Genomic DNA, 13,942 nt, shown 5'->3' on the forward strand with positions numbered 1-13,942 from the left:
CCCCCCCCCCCCCAGATAGTGCCTTTAAATGTTGCTGGATGAAATGAGCAAGGGCTGTGAGTCAGAGCAACATTTAGTTGTCTCTTCTATGCTTTATCAATACCTTGCAGTCGTAGACATGGTGGAACAATTCATTTGACATATTACTGGAGCATGTTATGTTGCTGGAGCCGGTTTTCCCCCTGAGGAAGAGGTGAAAGCCATCCATGCCAGCTGCTGGCGCTGTGACACAGAAGGGACTTTAGAAGCTTTCACATCTTGCTTGCATTTTATCCACCGAAGTATCAGTTTGCAGTTAATGTGTACTGCTGGATTTTGCTGTAGGTCTCTGCATTTTGTGCTGTGTCTCAGGCTGTGAGCTCTGTAGTATAATGTGTATTCAAGGGTAAAAGACAAAGTCAGTACATCATTTTGAACTAGTGTGAGATGAAATCTGCCTTATCTGTTCAAGCTGTTTTATTGCTTTAATTTTCTCCTTGGACTCTGAAAAGGTGAGGTTGCCTTTCATTTATGACACAGCAGTTGGTCACTGAAGCAAAGCAATGTAAGATAGAACTACCGTATTTTTCGCACCATAGGGCGCACCGGACGATAGGGCGCACCTAGTTTTGGGAGGCGGAAAACAAGAAAAAAATATTCTGAACCCCAGAAGCCAGAACGGCAAGAGGGATCTGGCTTCTGGGATCCCGTGTGGCTGTTCTGGCTTCTGGGGTAATTGCGCCAAGCCTCTTCAGGATGAAGGCTCCCCCTGCCCAAAGAGGCTGCACAGGGCTAAAGCAGAAGCCAGGACAGACGCGTCGCTGAAGGAGCACTGCGCCTTCTCTCTCTCTGCCCAGCGCCCCTCCTTCACAGGAGAGGTGCTGCGCAGAGAGGGAGAAGGGGCATCACCCTTCAGCGAACCTGGAGAAGGAACAGAAGGAGACCCTTCTACCGCCCCAAGCCTCGCGCGCCCGGCGGGACCTCCTGCCGGGCGCGCAAGGCTTGCAGACACTCGCCCAAGTACGGGGAGCCCTCCGGAGGGCTCCCTGTGCTTCGGGCAACAGGCTGCCGCCCCAAGCCTCACGCGCCCGGCGGGAGCTCCTGCCGGGTGCGCAAGGCTTGCAGACACTCGCCCGAAGCACGGGGAGCCCTCCGGTGGGCTCCCTGTGCTTTGGGCAACAGGCTGCCGCCCCAAGCCTCGTGCGCTCGGCAGGAGCTCCCGCCGGGCGCGCAAGGCTTGTGGACACTCGCTGGGGCTGCAGGCTGCTGCCCGCAAGCCTCGTGAGCTCGCGGGAACTCCCGCCGGGCTTGCAAGGCTTGCGGATAGCTTCCTGAATCCTGGAGAGCGAGAGGGTCAGTGCGCACCGATGCCTCTCGCTCTCCAGGCTTTAGCGAAAGCCTGCATTCGCACCATAGGACGCACACACATTTCCCCTTCATTTTTGGAGGGGAAAAAGTGCGTCCTATGGAGCGAAAAATACAGTAGATTGGTCATCTACTGATGAACTTGGGAAATATAAAGCATTAAAGAAATTAAGCTCTGGTTTGGGATGAGAATCAGAAAGGAGCTAATGGTTGTATTTATGCATTTTCAATCATGTAAAACTTGGCATCCGCCTTTAAGCCCAATGTTGGACCAGGAGCTACTTTTAAATGATTTCTGAATACATGTCTTTTTCTGTTCCCTTTTCTTTAAAAGAGAAACAAAACAGAAAACCTCACAAATGTAAAGGTTAGGGAAGTAGCCAATGTGGAGCCCTCCAGAAAGTGTTGGGCTATATTTCTCATCAGCCCAAACCAGTTTGGCCAGTAGTTCAAGATGATGAGAGTTGTAGTATCTCAAAGGCACCACATCAGCTACCCCTGGGTTAGACTGTGCTCATTTGTGGGCCACAGGCCTCCAGTTGGAGGCCAGTGCTGACAAGCAGAATATTTGAGTTCAACTGAATATTGCTAGTGATGCATGATTCATTTCTTTTACAGACTCTCATAAAGCCAATTCAATTAACAAATGGTTATAGCACATTTTAATTTATTCTGTGCCTACTGAAAAGGGAGATTAAAATTGAGGAAGAAGCAGGGTGGGAAGTGAAGGTGTTGCTCTTAAATTTGCATCAACAGGATATGCTTTAATTCAGTAAACTGAAGCCATAGCTAAATTAATTTGCCCTTAACGGGAAAACCTTTGTGGGCTTCTGGGAGGTGGTGGGGGACTTATTCCGCACTTCTCTATAGTGTGGCATTTTCATTTGCAACTAAATTGCTTTACCACATTAAGCTCTGTAACTTCCCATCCTTTCAAAACTGGGCCAGTTTGGAAATCAGTTGGGCAAGAAAATATGTACAAAACTATTGTAGGCAGCTTCTCAACTTTATTTGGTTCTCTGTTTCTCCAACGAAATGTTGGATTGTGGATTGAGTGGTGACCATTTGTGCATTAAGTCATGCTATTCTTGTGAACGGAAGCTTCTCAGTTGCCCAGCTGCTGCTTCCCAGTGATCTGGCTGCTTTATCACCAACCTCTCTTTATCTACCCATGTGTTGTCTGGTAAACTGAGACAATTCTATTGTATTTTGGAAATAGAGAGAGCTCTCATGCATACATATGACATCTTTCCCTGTGCTATAGAAATGTAATCTGTGGGTAAATAAGAATCCAGGAAAGATAACGTGTCAATTTCCTGCTGCCGTGGCTGCAGAAATTATTTCTAGTTTCCTGTCTTCAGTTAAATATGCCATGGTTAATGGAAGCTGATGGCTCACACATGCCTTTGTCAATACTGAACAGAAGACTGATAACTGGTGCCTGAAAGAGAAGGGTAAGCCTTTCTAGCGCTGAGATGTTACAGGCTTTCAGTTCCATGTCTTTGAGGGTAGGGAAGAGCATAGTTACTGAGCAAGAAAAGAAGCTGATGCAAAACAGAAGTCAATGCCAGAACTAGAGAGTTAGAGATGGAAGCATGGAAGTGTCTTCCAATAAAAACGCAGATTGGGTTGAGTAACCAGGGTGCCATTTTTGGCTTTCTCACCAGTCTGTATACCTCAGGGACGTCTGTCTATGCATGTGACAGTACGTACTCTATATTATTCAGCCAATCATAAAATCACAGGCCCTTAAACTGTGTAGCAGGCCCCCCGATGGAGTGTGGGTGTAGGGGACTGCTTTGTCTGTGGGAGTTAATATTATTATTTGTTAGGTTTTTATCCTGCCCTTCCACCCAGGGTTGGGGACGTCTGGGAATACGCATGTGCATTCTCTTCTTTCTTCCAGTAGGGACATAGCTAAGTATGAGACTTGACAGGAAGCAGCAGACTTATTGGGGGAATGTTGTAGCTGGTGAATCCAGGCCTTTATGATTAGAGTAACTAAACATCTGTCTTCAGAATGTTGCTCTTACCAACTTGAATGTAACATTCAGGTCAATGTATGTAAAGACATATATGTGCATGACACCCATCCTATATGTACAGTGAGGACTGCATGCATCTGCTACTCCAGCACACATACCGGATTGCTAGCCATAACTGTGTGACTTGGCCTTAAGAAACTTTAGATGACTGGCATCTTCTGTTCCCCTTTCTGAAAAGCTGTAAGGTAGGAAATCCCACCATAAGGATATACAGTGGTACCTCTGGTTACGTACTTAATTCGTTCCGGAGGTCTGTTCTTAACTTGAAACTGTTCTTAACCTGAGGCATCACTTTAGCTAATGGGGCCTCCCGCTGCCGCCACACTGCCGGAGCACAATTTCTGTTCTCATCCTGAAGCAAAGTTCTTAACCCAAGATACTATTTCTGGGTTAGCGGAGTCTGTAACCTGAAGCATATGTAACCTGAAGCGTATGTAACCCGAGGTATCACTGTAATCAAAGCCCTGCTGGATCAGCCCGGTGACCCATCTCACCCTGCATTCTGTACTCAAAGTGGCTCAACCAGATGCCTATGGACAGCACAAAAGCATGACTTGAGTACTCTACCCACTTGGCGTTCCCCAAACTGGTATTCAGAGGCATACTGTGACAGTAAAGGTTGAACATGGTCAGCATTCCCCAGCTTAGTGGGGAGGTGAATGTTATATGGGAAACATGAGGATTACCATCCTCAGGGATGATGATGTGGGAGGATTTGCCAGGGTGAGTATCTGCCAGTTCTTATTCTTCTGGTCCATGTTATACCCTCCCTAGGATGAGAATGAGTGATTTGCCCAGCTAAACTCGTACTGGAACTAAGCCAAACTGAGTGTGTGGGGGACAGTTTGGGGAACATTTGCAGGTGAGAACTAGTGGCTGGGGGAAAAAAAGGCACATTTCACCCATTGATCCCCCCTCTGTTCCCGGTATCCCCATTATTTTAACAAATGTAGGTTGGGCAACGGGTGTTTGCCCAGTTCTGATTTTACGCAGTTTGTTCACTTGTTCATATGGTTAGGAAGTTGTTAATAAAGTTATGCTAAACCCAGCTTCCTCTTATTTAAGCTGCTTGTTGCTTGTGCTGTCTTTCTTTTTAACATTGTTTTAACTTTTTTTTAAAATTGTCAATATGCACCCTATACCTTTTCTCTAGGCTTAAAAATCCCCTGCTATTTGTCTTCTAATTTACAGCTTAGATTAGGCTTCAGTTTATATGTCGCCTTTCCAGAAAGAAATTGTGTTCATGGCAGATCACACTATGCAAGCTAAACAAACTGCAAAGCAGAAAAATAGTTAACAATCATTTCTGACTTTATATTTATTTATATCAACATGTATTTAAATCAAAGTTAAAGATACAACAACACAAACTCTGCCTACATATTCAAATTAAACTATGCAAATAGTTTTATAATGCATGTTTTCTCAAACTTATTTTCGGATTATCACAGTCCGTGCAAAAAATCCATCCAAAACAGTAGTCAAAATGAGTAAAAAGTAGGTCTTTTGCTTCCTGGCTTGAACACATGTGATGACACTTCAATTATCAGGAGTTATAGTGACCGTTAACTTTTGCCCCATAGCATCCCATTTTTGACTAATTTTGATTTTATTAAATGGTACCTGAGAATATTTTCATTCTTATCAGTGCAATATCTTTGCAAACTGCCTTAAGAGATTTGATTCATTAGTTTACAGCAGCATTTAATTGTGCTTCGGTGGGTTAATTGCCTTCTCTTATCTCTTAGATAACCCATAAGAGCAAAAACACCCAAAAAAACTTCCTAGTATGCTCCAGAAACAAAATGCATGCCAAGGCCATTCAGGAACAGATGCTGGTTGTGTCTTATGCAAAGACTTGCTGTATAATAGTCATAAATTGGGGTGGGACTAAATATGACATTGTTCACTGGTGTGCTGCTGAAAATGACAACCCCATGTTGAGTTTCTCCCACCACCTGTTATGTGTTGCCATACCTACGTGTTATGGAAAAGGTGTCACACGCAGCACTTACCCTTCTGTTCTGTGTGTTTCCTGTGTGTGTTGTTGCAACTACTTCCAGTCTAAACAGGTTGTTGAGTACATCAGAACATTTATTATTATTGTTTTTAAAAATTACATTTGGATATTTTTGTTTTGATGTTTGGAGCAGCTTCTTGAAATTGAGGATGGTAAGCTGGTGACATCAAATCTCTGACTGCAGTCTTATAAGATTATTTACTCCAAAAAATGCAAATAACTATTAACACATTTACCTCTGACATAGCCGATCGTGAAATGCTGACTTGCTGAATAAAGTAATTTTCTAAGTCATGTCTTGAGGCATCTGCAAATGTATCCATGGAAATGGTTGGTTGTTGGTTGCTTTTAGCTAATGACAAAAACATGAAGTAAAGAATCAGAGTTTTAAGTTTTTGTTACTTAAACTGTCAAACCAGCAGTTCTTTTTAAATTATGTATGCCAGTTAATCCATTTTATGCTAATTATTTTTGCTCACTTTCGATTTTGAGTAGTCCGTAAAGAAGTCCAGGAGTTGGAAAGCACAAACACATTCTTGGTATGTTTAATTGAATCATGGTGGCATTTACTGTTGCATTCAGATTCTAACTAGTTATGCGACCCCCGAGCTAAGGCAGCCCTGTTCAGGGAAGTTTTTAACGTGTGATATTTTACTGTATTTTTGGTTTTTATGGAAGCCGCCCAGAGTGGCTGGGGAGGCCCAGCCAGATGGGCGGGGTATAAATAATAAATTATTATTATTATTATTATTATTAAGCATTTGTGCCTCTGGAGCTCCATTTACTGTCTCTGCCATGCTCACATAATGGCTTCTGACCTTGGGCTTGTGACCCACTAGTGCATTAGGACCAAGCTATGAAATTTCTTACAAAATGTAGAATTTGCAAGCAGTTTGTTGACCTGCTGGGGAATCTTTTGAAGGAGAAGGTGATGTAGGAGACATATAACTGCTTGGCAATATGTTCTCTTTGCAGTGGTGGTGCATGGAATGTCAGTTTTACACGCTTAGTAATTAGGATGAGAATTACATTTCTCAACCATAGGTAGGTAGCCGTGTTGGTCTGCCGTAGTCGAAACAAAATGAAGAAATTCCTTCCAGTAGTACCTTAGAGGCCAACTAAGTTTGTTATTGGTATGAACTTTCATGTGCATGCACGCTTCTTCAAAACTCATACCAATAACAAACTTAGTTGGCCTCTAAGGTGCTACTAGGGACGCAGGTGGCGCTGTGGGTTAAAGCCTCAGCGCCTAGGGCTTGCCGATCGAAAGGTCGGCGGTTCGAATCCCTGCGGCGGGGTGCGCTCCCGCTGCTCGGTCCCAGCGCCTGCCAACCTAGCAGTTCGAAAGCACCTCTGGGTGCAAGTAGATAAATAGGGACCGCTTACCAGCGGGAAGGTAAACGGCGTTTCCGTGTGCGGCTCTGGCTCGCCAGAGCAGCGATGTCACGCTGGCCACGTGACCCGGAAGTGTCTCCGGACAGCGCTGGCCCCTGGCCTCTTGAGTGAGATGGGCGCACAACCCCAGAGTCTGTCAAGACTGGCCCGTATGGGCAGGGGTACCTTTACCTTTACCTTTTTAAGGTGCTACTGGAAGGAATTTTTTTGTTTCTCAACTATGTAATACATTAATTTGCTTAAACTGTGAAACTTGACCCACCAGCAATCTCCAACATTGTTTTCTTTTTCATACCTTATGGGTTTCACCTGTACTTAATGTAGAAAGACTGTTTCAGTTAAGCCTGCGGAATCCTGTGTCCAGAAAATGTAGGGAATTCTCAGTGCATGGTAGGTATAGTCCTCTTGGAGCTGTCCAGCATGGGATAATGAAATCTTGAGCTTGGTTTCCTTACGAGCGATAGACTCGTAATCTGGGGAACTGGGTTTGCGTCTTCGCTCCTCCACATGCAGCTGCTGGGTGACCTTGGGCTAGTCACACTTCTTTGAAGTCTCTCAGCCCCACTCACCTCACAGAGTGTTTGTTGTGGGGGAGGAAGGGAAAGGAGAATGTTAGTCGCTTTGAGACTCCTTCGGGTAGTGATAAAGCGGGATATCAAATCCAAACTCCTCCTCTTCCTTCTCTCTGAAGTGGAGTTTTAGGGTACCCAGACTCAAGAGTTACTGGATTCTACTCCTGATGGCCCCTTTATCTTTGAAAAATCAGCTTTGGGTGTGTGTGATGAAATAGGAGGGCAGAGAGGAGGTGTATAACCCATTCCCTACCTGCTGTGTTTCTTCTCCAGGTCACCCTTCCCAGTCACATTTCCCTTGCAGGATATCAAATGTGTTTTGGGGGCAGTAAGCAGATGTTTGGAGCCTAGCTTGAAGGCTGGCCAGATTGGTGGGTGATTCAGAGCAGAAAAGTGGGTGGAGAAAAGATTAATATCTCTCCCCCCCCCCTCTCCCCCTGCTATTTCTCTGCTAGGCATGACTTCCTCATGGAGATCCTTTTTTGGGTGTTGGCAAGCCCATAGGGAAATTCGTCTTGCGAAGCGCCTCAAAAACGGAAAACCCTTTCGTCTAGCGGGTTTTTCGTCTTGCATGGCATTCGTCTTGCGGGGCACCACTGTATATCTAAAGCGCTGTCACAAGGAAGATGGAACAAGCTTTGTTTTCTTATGCTCCAGAAGGTAGGACCCAAATCAATGGCTTCAAGTTAAAAAAAAAAAAGGAGATTCCATCTAAACATGAGGAAGAACTTTCTGATGGCTAAGAGCTGTTTGACAATGGAATGGACTCCCTCAGAAAGTGTCAGACTCTGCTTCCTGGGAGGTTTTTAAGCAGAGGTTGGATGGCTATTTGTCATGGATGAGATTCCTGCATTGCAAGGTGTTGGACTTTATTTATTTATTTATTCATTTTTCTTTTTCATTCATTACAGACATCTCAAATTCTTAACATTTACTATATATTCCTTCGTCCCTCCCCTCCAAGACTTCCCCCAACTTGCGCTTCTGGTTTGACTTTCTTTGTTTCTGCAAATATAATATGAATGGTTCCCAATCTTTTTCAAAGTCTCTGTTGTGTTTTTTCTTCTTAGTCTATCTGTCATTTTTGCCAGTTCTGCAGGGTGCTGGACTTGATGATCCTTGGGATCCATTCCAACTAACTCTACAATTCTGTGAAGTACACAAAACAAGCAGATTTCTTGTTGCTTTCATTCAATTGGCAGATGGCGAAGAAAACTGGGACATGTCTCATTTCTACAAGATCTTTAAATCTGATATAGTTACGCACAACTGTCGGAAATCATAAACGAGCCGTTTGGAGGGCGGGGAAAGTTGAAAAGACAAATAATGAGAATCTTCAAAGATGGACTACATACTTCTTTTTGTTACTCTACTCCTTGCTTTCGGTGTTTTATTTATTTATTAAATTGAGATCTGGCAGAAACAAAGAAAGTCAATAGACTTGATGGCAGGATTTAAATAAACATCCGCATTATCAGCATCAGAAAATGTTTAGAAGATAGTGAAATAGGATGGTGTATTTACTTTTATTTTTATGTTTGATGTTATGTTATTAATAACTTTTTCCGTTGAGAGATAGCAAAGTGGGTGAAAATAGAAACAAACCAGAAGCGCAAGTTGGGGGAAGTCTTGGAGGGGAGGGACGGAGGAATATATAGTAAATGTTAAGAATTTGAGATGTCTGTAATGAATGAAAAAGAAAAATGAATAAATAAATAAATAAAGTCCAACACCTTGCAATGCAGGAATCTCATCCATGACAAATAGCCATCCAACCTCTGCTTAAAAACCTCCCAGGAAGCAGAGTCTGACACTTTCTGAGGGAGTCCATTCCATTGTCAAACAGCTCTTAGCCATCAGAAAGTTCTTCCTCATGTTTAGTTGGAATCTCCTTTTTTTTTTTTTTAACTTGAAGCCATTGATTTGGGTCCTACCTTCTGGAGCATAAGAAAACAAAGCTTGTTCCATCTTCCTTGTGACAGCGCTTTAGATATACAGTGGTGCCCCGCAAGACGAATGCCATGCAAGACGAAAAACCCGCTAGACGAAAGGGTTTTCCGTTTTTGAGGCGCTTCGCAAGACGAATTTCCCCATGGGCTTGCTTTGCAAGATGAAAACGTCTTGCGAGTCTTGCATTTTTTTTCGCTTTTTTCTCCCTTTTTCTAAGCCGCTAATAGCCGCTAAGCCACTAATAGCCGCTAAGCCGCTAATCCGCTAAGCCGCTAATAGGATTGTTTCGCAAGACGAAAAAACCGTAAGACAAAGAGACTCGCGGAACGGATTCTTTTCGTCTTGCGAGGCACCACTGTATTATCTTAGTCACCCTCCTCTACACATGTTCAAGTTTATCAGTATCTTCAAATTGTGCCCAGAACTGGACACAGTACAAGTGTGGAGAACTGAGACTAGCTTTTATTTTTTTCATATATGAAAGAAGGTCCTGTCTCTCCCACATGGTGTTAGACGGTTAATTTAGAAACTAAAATCCTGTTGGTGAAATGTTGCCTTCCTGTTTCCTGTTGTACATGCTTTTTTGATGTGTGGGGTGGCGGGTTAGTAACATGTTTTAAGGATGCCAAATGCAGGAGTAACACTGCTTCGCTTATGTAACATAGTCTTTAATTCCAAAACTTTTCCAGATAAAATATCTTGCATAGTTGCCAGTCTGGTTACTAACAGGGGCTGCTAAAAAGCAAGTATGCTAAAAATGGTCCATGAATCACCAGCTGTCTGTAGACCTGACAACCTGCTGAATGAAGCACTTTTGGGGAAATGAGCACCAAGGAGGGAGATGTCCTAGCATGGGTATAGCCTGAGAACTGCTGCCGTAGAATATCGGTGGAATTGAGTTCACAGGCGATACTATAATAGCACTTGCAAGGATGCCGATAAGATTGTGCCTAATTGTATAGTAGGTGCTTAAGACATCCTAGCACTGAAGAATTTAAAAACTGCCAGTCTCAAAGCTTTATAGACAGCCAGCTGAAATGAAAGTGATATTTCATAATTTAATTAAGATTTTGAGACCTCAATTTATCTTCAAGCTTTTAAATTTTGGACTAGAGAGCTTTTGTATTCTGAATCTCGTCAAATTTTGAATTGGAAGCTTTCATTTTAGCTTTCTTTCATAGTCACTACTCCTTTTTCTTAATTCACATTTTAATCTTATTTTGGTGATGTTGCATCAACCCCTTGTCCAAAGCCCTATAAGATTTCTTGCTAGGTACTTGTAACTGGTCAGACATGAAAGTTCGTTATAGGCACAGTTACTTCACGCTTTGATACTGTGCATTAACTATAGCGTAAGTGGAAAAATAAACAAAATAAACTGTTTTAGAGTTGCAGTACTCCTGTCACTCAGGTAATTGATGCTTATCTGAAACCTGGTAGTTTGTGTTTATTAAAAGCCTGGCAACAGTTATTCTTGCAGGCATAATGCTGAACCGTGGTTTATTTTCCTTGACTGCTGTTTATTCAATTTCTTTCTTACCACATCGGGCCTCGGAGCAGGGTACAGCAATTTAAAATTCAATATTTAAAACAGTCTAAAATGAATTATAGCCACAAGAATAGGGTAGGCCCTAAAATCTATATTTCAGGTATCAAGGCTGGATTAGATGTTTATTATACCTCAATATAAAACCTAGGTTAAGGACTGCTTCCAGGTACAGTGGTGCCCCGCAAGACGAACGCCTCGCAAGACGGAAAACCCGCTAGATGAAAGGGTTTTCCGTTTTGGAGGCGCTTCGCAAAACGAATTTCCCTATGGGCTTGCTTCGCAAGACGAAAATGTCTTGCGAGTTCCTGCGGGTTTTTTTCCCCTCCCCCCCCCTTTTCCTAAGCCCTAAGCCGCTTATCAGCTGATCCGCTGATAAGCCGCTTATCAGCTGATCCGCTAAAAGCCGCTAAACCGCTAATAGTGCTCATCCGCTAAGCTGTCAATGGGCTTGCTTCGCAAGACGAAAAAAGCGCTATACGAAGAGCCTCACGGAACGGATTAATTTCGTCTTGCGAGGCTCCACTGTACCTCCTTTGAAGTGAATCGTCATGAAGTAATTAAGCATCTGCTTCATTGAGGGAAGTATGAAAAACTGTTGCCCCACTTAGCCAGCCTCTATGCTTGCAGGTGACAAGTTTCATGGTTGACTTTTGTATGCTCTCAAGGGCAAGACTTAGCTCAGTAAACTAACCAATGGCTTCCATGACCCAACTTGGATATAATGATAAACTGCAGTTTCGTGCTATGTGAGGGAGCCTTGGGCTTGCTCCTGTCTTTGGGGACTGGAAGCACCTGCTTCCTGTTTTTCCTCTAACCTCTGTTTATTGTTATAGCTGGAAAGGACAAACTATGGTCAGCTTTAATGGTGGTTTATTAAAAGAAGGAAGGATTGAAACTGATTTATGGTCTTGGCTTGTAATAAACTATTGCTTAATGCAGGGGTAGGAACTGTCATGGAGTTCTACTCATTATTGACTCAGAGCAGAACTCCGATGTATAGTTAGCAGAGTAAAAACTTAAACATGTTGCAGGTTTCCCAAAAAAATAGACCAGAGGCAATTAATTTCATCCAGCAGAGCTTTACTGCTACTGAAGCCAAATGAGCATAATAGTCACAAATCCAATACATTCAGGATTGGCACTGTCCGTAAGAAATCCAGCTGCAGCAGATTTATCTTAAACTTACAATAACTTATAATGTTTAAACCTCAACATTAATCATACTATGTACAGAACACCACACCAGAAGGAAAAGAGATAGAAAGAGAAAGTGAAACCCATGCTTCTTCTGGCCATATTATCAAAGTCAGCATGACCTTGACGGAAAGAGATAACAGAACCAGCTTAAGCCAGCTGTACTCAGTTTCTCCAAAGGAGTAACCCAAACATCATGAACCTTCTGCTTGTTTCTTTCACACACAAAGCTTCCAGAACCACCTTGAATTAATTAGAATAGGAAAGATTTCTACACATAAGATCAATACCTCCTGTACTAAGAAATGCAAACTAACAGGAACTTGTGGCGCTCCATAGCTTCTTGGATGCTCAGCTTCCATCAGGTCCTGCCAGCATGGATACTGGTTAGGTGTGATAGGAGTCCCTATAGGTCCTCTCCAATATACATTGTAAGTTTGGAGTCATCCAGGGTTAAGGCAACATCCAGGGTATTGGTACCATAGTTAAGTGTAACATTTGTACTGAGCTTCAGTGTTCCCTAGAAAATGCTGTACCCAGCGTGCTCATAAATCAGCAATATATTATGTTAAGTACCCAAGGGAATATTGTTGCTACCACTTTCAAAATTCCTAAGGTGATATTTATTTATTTTACATATAGAGAGAAAGAAACTAAAAATAAGACTTAGTTGGCTATTACTGTTAATCTTACTTGACAGAAATTTGAAATATATTTGATCCCTAACATGGGCATTTCTGAATTCTCTGCTAACTTTTTCTGAGCACAGCCATGTATTTAATGGTGTTTGTGTTTGTGTGGGGCCAGGCTGGAATAATCTCCAGGTTGTCCAGAAACCTGAAATATTTCCTCAGCCCTGCAGCCCTTGCTTTTTTTTTTTTTTTTTTTGTTAAGCCTGGGTGGAGCGTTCTAAACCTGAATACAGTAGAACCTCTACTTAGCCTCTACTTGGGCCCAATCCAAGTTGTGACCTCGGCAAACCCGGAAGTAAATACCGGGTTTGCCGTGATTCACGCACGCGCAGAAACGGCTTCTGCCATTTGCGCATGCGCAGAAGCGATTGCCGGATCGACTTACGGAACTGAATATGTCTGTAAGTAGAGGTTCCACTGTACTCTGTTTCTAAGCCAAAGGAATGGGAGAAAATGAAAGGAAAGAATATCTCAGTTGACAGTACATGCAGGGCAGGACACTTTATCTCATTTATGAGTTTGCGTTGCCTGGTGGTATTTGACCACAATGTACACTTTTCTTACTGGCATTGTAAAACTTGAAGAAACTTGAAGTGGCAAAAAAGCACAGCTAAGGTTAGAATCTTTTGAATGCCACACCCTTACAAGAATGCATGACTATTGCACTGTAGTGTGTGATTCGGTTTCCCTTGTGCAGGAGAAACTAAAACAGCTGGCAGGATGGGAACTGAGCTCCTCTTTCTCTGTGTGTACTTTGCCTAGAGACATTCCTGCCTAAACACCCTTCTTCCCTTCTACCCAGTGCCACTTCAATTCACCTTCCTTTGTTTTGCAGTTGGAATGATGATCCAAGCTTTACCTCTTTGTATCCTGTCTTACATGTCAAAATATACCGGTACTTTCTGACTTATGGCAGGACTAGAGATTCAGGAACATGACCTCTCGCTGTTTGTTTGGTTTTTTTTAAAAAAAGTTAATAGCACTTTGGGAAGTTCCAAATCAGACTGAAACAGTAGAGATGCGTGAGGAGTGTGAGTTTAACCCTCCCCTTGCAGTCATTTTACCAATTAAAATATACCCTCCCCAAGCTGCTGTTTGCCCCATGGCAGGTCACTTGGTGTGGACCGTGCCCCATTGATTGAGGAGAAAGCTATTTAGCACACAAACTGATAGCAATATAA

General features: G+C 43.0%; 1 long non-coding RNA gene across 1 annotated transcript in view; it reads right to left on the reverse strand.

Moving 5' to 3' along the window:
• LOC307218115 overlaps nucleotides 1-13,942 on the reverse strand; it is a 281,127-nt gene that overhangs the window by 264,169 nt on the left and 3,016 nt on the right. The window contains exon 2 of the long non-coding RNA XR_013839786.1: nucleotides 3,713-5,761. This is a non-coding gene — a long non-coding RNA (uncharacterized lncRNA). The remainder of the gene's footprint in view (nucleotides 1-3,712; nucleotides 5,762-13,942) is intronic.

The sequence above is a fragment of the Podarcis cretensis genome (genome assembly GCF_951804945.1).
Source record: "Podarcis cretensis genome assembly, chromosome: 6".
Taxonomy (NCBI): domain Eukaryota; kingdom Metazoa; phylum Chordata; class Lepidosauria; order Squamata; family Lacertidae; genus Podarcis; species Podarcis cretensis.